Source organism: Pocillopora damicornis, chromosome 2 (assembly GCF_964200805.1).
Source record: "Pocillopora damicornis chromosome 2, jaPocDami1.2, whole genome shotgun sequence".
Taxonomy (NCBI): domain Eukaryota; kingdom Metazoa; phylum Cnidaria; class Anthozoa; order Scleractinia; family Pocilloporidae; genus Pocillopora; species Pocillopora damicornis.
The window spans coordinates 9,530,748-9,541,877 of record NC_142671.1 but is presented as its reverse complement, the minus strand read 5'-3'; the positions used below and the strand labels follow the sequence as shown (position 1 = coordinate 9,541,877).

At 37.9% G+C, this 11,130-nt stretch overlaps 1 pseudogene across 1 annotated transcript; it reads left to right on the top strand.

The window, feature by feature from the left end:
• Nucleotides 1-225: 225 nt before the first annotated feature.
• LOC149049819 (anoctamin-4-like) lies at nt 226-10,737 on the top strand (annotated as a pseudogene). The gene is made up of 16 exons (XR_016183392.1): nt 226-346; nt 712-811; nt 1,438-1,498; nt 1,941-2,023; nt 2,397-2,534; nt 3,091-3,252; nt 3,572-3,608; nt 3,889-4,000; nt 5,015-5,066; nt 5,526-5,623; nt 7,401-7,534; nt 7,650-7,802; nt 7,929-7,981; nt 8,676-8,884; nt 9,073-9,205; nt 9,514-10,737. The product of XR_016183392.1 is annotated as an anoctamin-4-like (transcript).
• Nucleotides 10,738-11,130: the final 393 nt, after the last annotated feature.

The window sequence follows — 11,130 nt, the reverse complement described above, 5'->3', positions numbered from 1 at the left end:
CTAGTTTGCTTGGTTAGGCAAATATAATTTATGACTTCAAATTTCATGTGCACTCTGATTGAAGTAAGTTATTGTTTCAGCTGTTTAATCATGGCTGCATATAATTTTTATTTTTGGAAGAACACATATTAAAGGCTATGACTGTATTCTAGTCAGCCAGTGAGACTCAAGGACATTGCACAATGCATGAAGTTTGGATGTCAATGAGGAAAATAGTGTCATGAAACAAATGTTACTCTCTTGACTGTTTGACAGGTTTCTACACATGGGTGTTGCTCCCAGCAGCCATCATGGGCCTTGTTTGTGTGATTTATGGACTTGTCAGACTGGAGTCTTACATTCCTGTGTAAGTGATGAGTTTGGCAAGGCCTATATGTGCATTCTATCATATGCAAAGGCCTTATATTCATATCAGCCGTGAAATGGGCTCATCGAGGACTGGGAATCTTAAAGTATTATATAAAGTTGTCGTGAAATGGAACAAAAGAAAAATATACTTGGTGATACATTCACATGTGCTATTTTACATAACTTTCACTATAATGTGCATCCAGTGTTTACTATTACTGTCAGTGGTAAGCGTTAACAGTGTTGCAATCACTGGTTTTATACTGAAAAAACGCAAGTCAGAGAACGAACTTTTTTTATTTTTGTGTAAACGTGGCTTTCAGACACGTAAAACCAACTGTATGTATGTATCTTTTGCTTTAGGAAAGACATCTGTGATACGTCTAAGAACTATCCCATGTGCCCTCGCTGTGACAAACGCTGTCCCTACTGGCCTTTATCGGACACATGCATCTATTCAAAGGTGACTTAAAGAACATTTTTACCTCTTACCTCAAGTTCCTTCTTTTCTTCTTCCTCGACTTATTTGCTAAAGTTTTTTAAAGGTCGCTATTTGGCGACTTAACCAAATTTGTCATTCTCTTCACAGTCAACCATACAATTTTTATATTGTTTGTTCAGAGAATTTAGTATTGGAACAACTAGTTATCCCCAAATTGATATTTTTCTTTATTATTATCACTTATCTGATTGATATTATATTGATATTGTAAGGAAAAATTCTGTCCTGGTCACTCATGGGAGTTAAAGCGTTAAAATCACGAAATGTTTGCCAGAAATGGAGAAAAAAAGGAAGAAAGCAGAGAAAGAAATTTTGTGCAACATTGAATTTAAACACCACAGTTTCTTCCTGCTGGCCATGATGACCAAATGGCCGCAGTGTGAGGCCCTGTGTCGCATTAATAATTGATGTAGCCCCGTGTTAAAGGGGCTACACATAGCATAAACCATGAATTTGGAGACAATTCATAATGATTAACACATTATTTTGCTGGGAAATATTCATCTTTGTAGTTCGTTTTTCAGAAGTTACTGATCTATCCAGTTTTATCGTCTACATGTACTAATGCCCTCTTTGATTCTCTTCAGGTGGCTTACGTTTTTGACAATGAGTTTACTGTGGTTTTTGCCATTTTTATGTCGATTTGGGGTGAGATCTTTTTTTTATTTTTAAGAATAATTGCTTGTGTAATAAACTGTGTCAGACCCCGAGGCTCTATTGTTGACAGCTGTACAAATCATAAATGGCTAGCACGTGGAACCTAGAGTCTAAATGTTTAAGCCCTGGTGTGGTCATTATATTGAGTTGTTGGGCGAGATGATTCACTCTGAGAATGCCTCTCTCCATCCGGGAGTATATACATATTGGCAACGCTGAATAGTCAAAGAAACTTGACAGAATGTTTGGGCAACCTGTACTGAACCATCCCGTTCAAGAGTTGAAAAAATAGCTTATGGATTGATTACCGAACATTTCATGGTTAGGATCATTTTGTCTGTGACTTTCACAGAAAGGAAACTTTGATTTTCTTTCAGGGTCGTAATGTTAATGTAATACTTTGCTGATGATCATGTGTGTATTTGTTACACAGCCACCATGTTTCTTGAGTTTTGGAAGAGGCGGCAGGCAGAGATTGCTTACGAATGGGATCTATTGGGATATGAGGACGAAGAGGTACGATATTAATTAATCAATCAATGTATTTATTTATTTATGACTTTTGTTTATTATTTGTAAGAAGGCAAAGATTAGGCTTGGCAAGGTAAGCTTATGCCGTTTAGGATTTATCTAGGAACAAAAAACCACACTACTTACTTCTCCGTGTCCATTTTTCTTTCGTTTTGTGAATGGTGCTTTAAATGTAAACGTTTTTGTTGATCTTGTTGCATGTTATAAGCAATTAATATTAATTTCACGGATCTCTGAAATGTGTTCGTTTGAACTCAAGGTAGAGTTTATTACTTAAAAAGACTCGCAAAAACTTGACCGTCAGTCCTGTTCAGTGTGTTTTTCATTTGACCATCTCCAATTCATTATTCTGTTTTAGGAACAACCTCGTCCTGAGTACGAGGCAGTAGCGATGGAGAGCCGTTTGAACCCCATCACGAAAGTGGAAGAGCCTTTCATATCGCTTGGGAGGAAAGTGCCAAGATTTATTTGTAGTTTCAGTTTCATCATCTTCATGGTAAGAACTGGATAATGTTTAATAAGGCTCAATGTGATTTTGGCCAGGTTTAAACCGAGATAATGCAGCAGTTTCACCAGAGCCTCGCAACGGCATCGATGTGCATTACTACCTTTCTGCTTTGTTTCCTTCCTTCCTTCCTTCCCTCCCTCCCTCGCCCCCTCCCTCTTTTGGGTGAGTGTCCATTCCGCGCACCGGTTTGTTGGTGTTGCGTTGACAGGTGCCTAGAGGTTGGCTGCGGCTTGATTGCTGGGAGATTGCTTCCCTCCTATGGTGTCAACTGTTCGCATCCACCCACCCACCCACCACCTTGATACTATTGGGCGTCGCTACTCGTACGAGGCGAAACACTCATATTACTGCAACGATTTGACCTTTTCAAATCTAGATTTACCTGAATTCTGTAGCCCTGGCGTCTTTTACAAGCTAGTTATAACCGACAGAAAAACTGGCTTTTGGTCACCGGTATGGCTCGTAGTGTTTTATTAAAGAGTATAAGAGGTGCAACAGCGAAGCTCTGAATTTGATCTATAGTATTATGGTCTTTGTATCGCAGCTGGCGCTTGTCGTCATCACCGTGTTTGCTGTTGTAGTATACCGTGTTGCAGTATACGCGGTGTTAGCCGCACGCAGCGACTACAACATGAGAGCTGTAAACATGGCCACGTCCGGCACTGCAGCTCTCCTAAATCTCATTACCATCATGCTCCTCAACAAGGTACCCGCATAAACTTATCTTATTCTATGGAGACGGTACACAACTAGTAAACATCTTGAGGTAAATGAGGTTGTCTGCCCTATCATGTAGATGTTCGTTTGCGACTCTTACAGCGATGGTTGCTACTTGAATGAGCAGATATTAGTTAACCCTTTAACTCCCAGAAGTGATGAACATGTAACCTCTCAATCAGATCTTGGGAGTTAGAGGGTTAACAGTAGAAGTTCAGCGGATGGTTTTATACCTTGGAGTAACAACTGATCATTTAGTGTGATCCTCAGGTGACTTCTTTTTGTTAATTATGTTATTTTATCTCCAGGTTTACGAAAAACTGGCTGAGATTTTGACACGATGGGGTACGTGTGTAGAAAATGAATTGACCTTCATTCATGCTTTAAGCTATTGACCACTTTACTGATATTGAATCATCAGTGCATCCGATCTTTCAACTGACCTTAACCGTACTACTGTACTCGTGCACGTTGTGGTCATTACACATTACATAAGAATTTTAAATTTAAAATTAGTAGCCGAATCCTTCCGTACCTCTAAACTATATTGGCATGCGGCGTCGAAAGCTAACAAAGTAGGAGGCAATGAGGATAGGGTTAAATTCATCATCTGTTTTTATTTCAGAGATGCCTCGCACCCAGACGAAGCTTGAAGACATCTTTTCATTTAAGATGTACCTTTTCCAGTTTGTGAACTTCTATTCGTCACTCTTTTATATTGCGTTTTTTAAACTCAGGTGAGTTTATGTCATGAGTAATCTAATGGCAACAATGGGAAAAAAGTTACTTAGAGTTCTCCTAAGAAAGAAAACTCAAAATCGTAGACATTTTCGATTGTCTGGGATGACTGACGACAAATCGGTTAAATCGAGAGCGCTTTTTTTTACTGACGCAACCCAGATTTTTGCGATGATCCGCGATTACTGAAGGTTAATGAAAACTCCTATTTTGAACTGTCGTTAGTTTTAATTTGCTACCATTCCTTGGCTCCTGTAGCCCGAGTTGCAAATGAAGTGGTGTCTGTTCTATTTTTCGCCAACCATCAGACAATCGGAATGTCTACGATTTCGAGTTTCATTAATTAGAAAACTTTGGAATCATCGAGAAATATTGAAATCACCGACTATCCGGGATTTTTCCCGCCAGCCTTAAGTGTAATTGTTTTTCTCACGATTTAGGCTCTTCGAATGACATGCAGATCGTGATCTTCCCTCACCCCTTTGCTGTTGCACGGTTCTGCTGTTGTCTTGTTTCTTTGTGATGCTGTGTTGTGATACTGACGATCAAAAACGACAACAGGAGAGCCGTGTTACAGCGAATCTTCGAAACGCACTAAGCTGTTGAGAAACAGCCCACCACATTGGAGCATAGTGCTTCAGAAGGTGACTCGTATACAATCGACCTCATCACGTAAAGAAAACTCGCACTAAGCCATTGAAACGACGCGATTCACATCAAAAGTAAAAACATCTTCAGAAAAATAGTTTTACATAATTACCAGTAGGAAATTTTATCTATATACATAGAAGCGTTAAACACATTAAAAATTGTTTGGCATCACAGCGGTAGAATGAACGTATTGAATCATATTTTGAGAATATTTTCAACTGACAATTATAAGTTATCTGTTTAGGGTGAGACAGATTTTTTATGCATAATTTAAAAATGGTACTGAACAGACCTACGGGGACAACAATTTTCGTCCCTCTGGAAGAAAGAACTGCGCTGACAAAAAAAATGTTTGTTTTCAGCCCTGGAAGGCCAGCAGAATTTAACAGGATATTTGGTTTTCGACAAGAAGAGGTAAGAAAAAGTATTCGATGTGTAAAGTTTTTTTGTGACAGTTTAGGGTATTTAAAGCTGCATTGGGTTAATCAGACGGTACTGTCGTCAAAAATTTGCGAGAAAAGGAAGGAAAGATCGTCTTTAGACATTGTTTGTAATTGAAGTAAATAATATTTTTTCGCCTTTGGTCCCATTAGTTGGACCAGTTTAAAAAGGACGCGTTTGATTAGAATTTATATCGTAAGGGTATATGTGATGTTCGTTAAATTTGACAATGCAAGGTTTGCCGACTTGGAAATAGTTGCTTTAACAAATTGAATCTTATTTTTGACTTTTTTACCTCCTTTGGACAATATTAGTTCATTTCAATCAGAAAATAGAAAGTAAAATAAGGTATAAAAGTAACTGAAAATATCTTTCAAACATAGAGCAGTTGTAAAGGAGAATTCTGAGTTCATTTTTATGTTGTTCTGGCAGTGTAATCCGGCAGGTTGTTTATTTGAGCTCTTGGTTCAGCTGGCAGTTATCATGGTTGGAAAGCAGATCTTCAATAATTTTATTGAAATAATCGTCCCGTAAGTAGCCCGTAAAGAGATGAGGTACATTTTTAACGTTCCCGCTTTTTGAGACTTCGTTGGACTTAAGGCAGGTTTTAGAAAATAACACATTTATGGACATTTACGTATTCTAATGTAATAGCAGTTTACTGTTAACTAGGAGTATTTACGTTCTGCTCGATATACTTGGACTGTTTTGCAATACGATATACATATAGGTGTAATAGCTTATTGGAGAAGCACGTTTAGCGTAAGTGAAACATAGGTATAGTAATCAGAAAACCGGAATCGCTGAAAAAAAAATCAGGGAATGTATTTGTATAGGTAATCACATGATTTCGAGTGCAATTTGGAACAAATAAGCACGAGTAAATTTTTTCAAAGACTAACAAAATTGCACGAGCCCGTAGGGCGAGTGCAATTTGTGGTCTTTGAAAAAATTAACAAGTGCTTATTTATTCCAAATTGCACGAGAAAAATCATGAGATTACGTGTTAATAATAGACATGAAAAAATACGAGATGGCTTATCATAATAATTAAGCAGAAGTAAAGCGCGCGCATCAAGAGCAAAAATAATTTATTCAAACCGTGCGTTCGGTCATAACAACAATGTACGATCAAAACAATAATATGCGATGATATCTTCACATCTTTAAGGCGCAAAAAAGTTCAAAGTCCGGCTACACAGTTCAAGGAATTGTTCAGTCTGTGTCCGAATCACTTTCGATGAAATGGAATCGTCGTTTTCGAAGTTTAACCATGTTTGTTTTTAATTTCGGCGTTGGATCGCTCGAGCAAAGTGTTAAGCAAGGTCGGCTTGCAATTTTTTATTTCCTTGGCAATTCCCTTCTCTAAAAACCACTTTTTCCAGACCGAAACCAAAAACAGTGCTTTTTACAGTGTTTTGGTTGTCTGAGCTGTTTTCAGCTGCGGTGGCGAAAGAAAACCTACTTAAAAAGCAGGCCATTGTTTCGCTCACAAATTTTCAAATTTTGTTGAGACATCGAAGGCTCTCATTTGATTGGCTATCTATGAGCTTCTTTGATTATTGACCAATCAGAATGTTTGATTTGTTACTTTCTTTGCACTGAATTAAGCCTCTTCTGCACTGAATTAACTCTCTTCTGCACTGAATTACCTGAAAACTGCATTGATCTTGACCAATCAGAACTGAGAAATTTTTCCATGTATATTATTATTGTGGGAACATGCTCCAAACACATTTTACAGTGAAATAATACTTTTAATTGTTTAGTCCTGTAAAACAGTATTTCACAGGCCAAGTCACTCATTCTGTGAACGTTTTGGATTAATAATACTTTGACTCAAATTTCAAATGAGTGGGATGATCATTTGGGTAAGCACTCCTATTTTTTCATCATCATCATCATCATCATCATCATCACCACCACCACCATCATCTTCATTATTATTATTATTATTATTGCTGTAGTTGATATCGTCACCATTATTATTATCATTATTATTATTATTATCACTATGGTCTCTTTTATTCCTGAAAATAGAGGATATTACATGGCCGCGCGAAGATAATTAATTCTGTTCGAGTGTTGGGAAATATTTTTTACGAGTGAGCGAAACGAACGAGAGAAATATTTTTCAACGCGTGAAGAGAAATTTCGTAGCTCCAAGCGGCCTTGTAATAGTATAATCATAGTATCGGTATTGTTTCCACGTGTAAAGAGAAACATGTTATGAAGATATCATGTTTTCGCGCGAAAACTCACTTGGTATTTGACTGAGGTTCATATTATTATAATTATTTTCCACAGAAAGCTTCAGAACTGGTAGAGACGCCGTCAGAATATTGAAACCCCCGACTTGACCGAATACACACGTTGGGAACTAGACTATGACTTGACTCAGTATCCCGTGTACGGGTTGTTTTATGAATACCTTGAGATGGGTAAGAACTGCGCAGCTTGTACGGTTGAGCGAAGGAGATGATTGAGATTTTACTGGTTATAAACTCTGTTTTGTTTTTTTGTTTTTTGTTTTTGTTTTGTTTTTGTTTTTTCCAGTGATCCAGTATGGCTTTGTGACACTATTCGTGGCCGCCTTTCCACTTGGACTGTTCTTTGCCCTCATCAATAACTTGTTGGAAATTCGTCTTGATGCTTACAAGTTTATCGTGGTTTTTCAGCGCCCAATGGCAGCTCGTGCGCAGGATATAGGTATGCGTTATGTACAAAGAGAGGGCCGATTATTTTTGTTGGTCATAAACATTTTTTATTAATTGAAATTCTATTTAGGAACTACCGAACAGAACACCTGAAAAAAAAAAGCTTTTGTTTTCACAGGAATTTGGTACGCAATCTTGAAAGGCGTTACGAAGATCTCTGTGGTCGTAATTGTAAGAATCTATTTAACAAAGTTGTGCGTTTTTGAATATTATTTCTTTAAGGATTTAAAATGGAGAGAAAATCATTAAAAAAACGGAAAATTAACATAGAAAAATTACTTGGGGCAACAGATTCAGTTACAAACACAGTTGTTTTCCCCCCCAATTTTATCGAATAAAGAAAAAATAAATGAGAAAGTTTTTCCCATGTTTGAGCAAAAAAGGTTGGTCCTGACTTAAATCAAATAACAATAATATAGTCAAATTTGGTGATGGTAGTTATTGACCTGTAAGAGCTAATATAAAAATGAAGGATTTCATAATAAGATGAGATATTTCATTGCTTTGGTAACTTGCAAATTTAAGCGGACAGACAATGATTTAGCATGTTCTACAAGGACCGCTCATTTTGCTTAAAAACAGTTTGTATTCAAAGGAACTTGAGCAAGAGTATTGCTTCATTAATCGTACGTGCTGCATGCTGCAGTTCGAGTCACTTTAGTTGAAGGAAGCATACTTGAATAATTTGAATCAGCGATTTGAAGAGCAGAATACAGCAGAGAGTTATCTCTTTGTTCTACCTGTTGTCAAAGGTGAAAGGCATGTCGTACTCGGCGTTTTGATTTAAAACCAAAGAGAACTTATTGTAAGGAAAGCCACAATGTATAATCACGGTAACTTGTTTTTTTCTTACCCTTTTTGTTAGGGCTTTGTGATTGCCTTTGTTTCCGAATTCGTCCCCAAACTGTATTACACGCTAGGTGAACACCACGACAGCTTAGAAGGATTTGTAAACCACACCTTGTCGTGTTTTGCGGTGGATGATTTTCCTGGGTCTGAGAGACCTTCTGGAGCTGCTGCTGTTGAGTTCCCCCTAAGAATTAACAGTTGTGGGTTTAATTTATCTACCTGCAGGTAAAATATTAAGGAGGGTTCTGTTTTTATGGTTTAGTTCTTGCAGAAAAAGGAATCGCCTTTCCTGATAAGTGTACTGATTCATATAATTTGTCAAAGCTTGCTGGACGCTTGGTGACACTATTGTAAGAATCATAAGTCATCCATTATAACTCAAGTTTTAAAGGTCTTGTGTGCTTGCATTTTAGATTCCGAGGATATTATGAACGACCAAAAATTACAATACTCAACACGACCCTTCCAAATCCGAATGCTTACAAGTTCTCGACAGCCTATTGGCATATTTTGGCGGCCAAGCTGTTTTTTGTGGTTGCCTTTCTGGTGAGTTTGTGTCCACTTTTAATTGTGGAACGCTCGTTATGGTGCACCTGATGGGATACTGAGAATCGGAGTATTTTCCTACAAATAGAATTGTTGGTGGAGATTACTGCAGTAATGTTGAAAAAAAGAAGATTCCACCCTATCTGTGTTCCTCTCTGTTTCCTAGTTGATCCTTGTAGCAGTTCTGTGAAACATTTGAAAATGACCGACCAAAAAAGAAAACGGTTCAGTTGAAGAAACCTACCGACCATCTCATATTTCTTCTTGTGTTTGGCTGATCGTCTTATTTATTTTGTTATTTTGTGCAGCACATCGTGTTCGGTATGACGGCAATCTTGGCTTGGATTATCCCCGATGTTCCGAAGGAAGTTGACAATCAAGTCAAGAGAGAGAACTTTCTTGCCCGCGAAGCCTTTCGGTCAGCAGATCAACAAGATTCGGTTTCTCCAGTCCTTAGGGAAAATTCGCGCGGCCAGGATGAAATGTTGTGAAATGTTGTAGAATGTCGTGTTTTGACAGAAATTATCTCGTCATCAACGACTTGTAGCTGATATCGGTATAGGTAGTTAAATCTGATAATACCACCGTCGCATATTTTGAATAATTTCTTGTGGTAAACGTAAGGCAAAGTTCGAAAATCTTCACCAAAAGCCAGTGCTTTTCACAAGCTGCGTGTCATAGCTCGCTGACCCATACCATTGATAGTCTTCATTTATAAACTCAGTTTGATCTTTCTAATATCAAATGGTCAGTACGTGTCTGTTTTACATAGAATAAAGGGGGTACGTCTCTAAAGAAACTGTGGTGCTGCGTCGGTGGGAGAGTATAGCAGGTAATTTAGTGTTAACAACTAAGTTGAAAACGTAAATTGGCCACCGTACGTAAAGAGTAAAAAGCTGACGTTTCGAGCGTTAGTCCTTCGTCAGAGCGATGGCGAAGGGCTAACGCTCGAAAAGTTCTGACGACCTGACTGAAGGGCTAACGCTCGAAACGTCAGCTTTTTTACTCTTTACGGTGGCCAATTTACGTTTTCAACTCAGTTGTTAACACTAAATAATTACCTGTTTTACATAGATCAGCTTTCTACTTAAACAGTGTAAAACTTTATAGTAAGACTAACACCGTACAAGATTAATTATTGGTATTCATAGTTGGTTTGTGTTGTGACTTGATGTGCGCGTAAGGTGACAAGTGAAATTGCCATGGGAACGAACTATTTTTCTTTTGATTGTCAAGTTCGTTTCTTTAGCCTCAACTGAAAGACCTCGAGAATTAAGACACTTGCTAATAGAAAGCTTTTCATTACTTATTATACCTTTTTTTACTGGCATTGAGCGGCTTTAAGAGAATACCAGGTCTTTTGGTTGCTTGAGATACAATATTTATTTTTCCAATGAAGCCATCCAAATACATTAATGCCGTGTTAAAGTAAAGGAGTAAGAACAGATCCATCCAGGACTTGTTTGCAACAGTAATCAAAATATATATAAACTGCTAGGCAATACAGACTTTGTAACAGTAATCAAAATAAACTGTTAGGCAATACAGACGCCTGCATAGCTCGTGATTTTATCACTCCGTTTTCCTTCGGCGATTGCATTTCCTGTTTGTTAGAGTCAGAACATAAAAGGCCAACGAGCCAGATGTTAGCGTTATTGATATGCGAAATCTAGTGAGGGATCATGTCAATTCGTTTTCACCTTAGTTTTAAAACTAAGGTTTTAAAACTAAGCTCCTTGGATTCGTTGATGCCTGTACTAAGAGAAAATGAAAATTAAAGGGTATATGGACTCCTATAGAGGAGCTAGTAATGGCGGGATTAATCAACTAAAAAACCTTAAAGACAGAGCTGAGTGGGTAAGGAGGGAGTTTCTCTCATAGAACTCCGTGGGTTGTCTTGGGGTATGCCAAGGTGGGCACGAGAC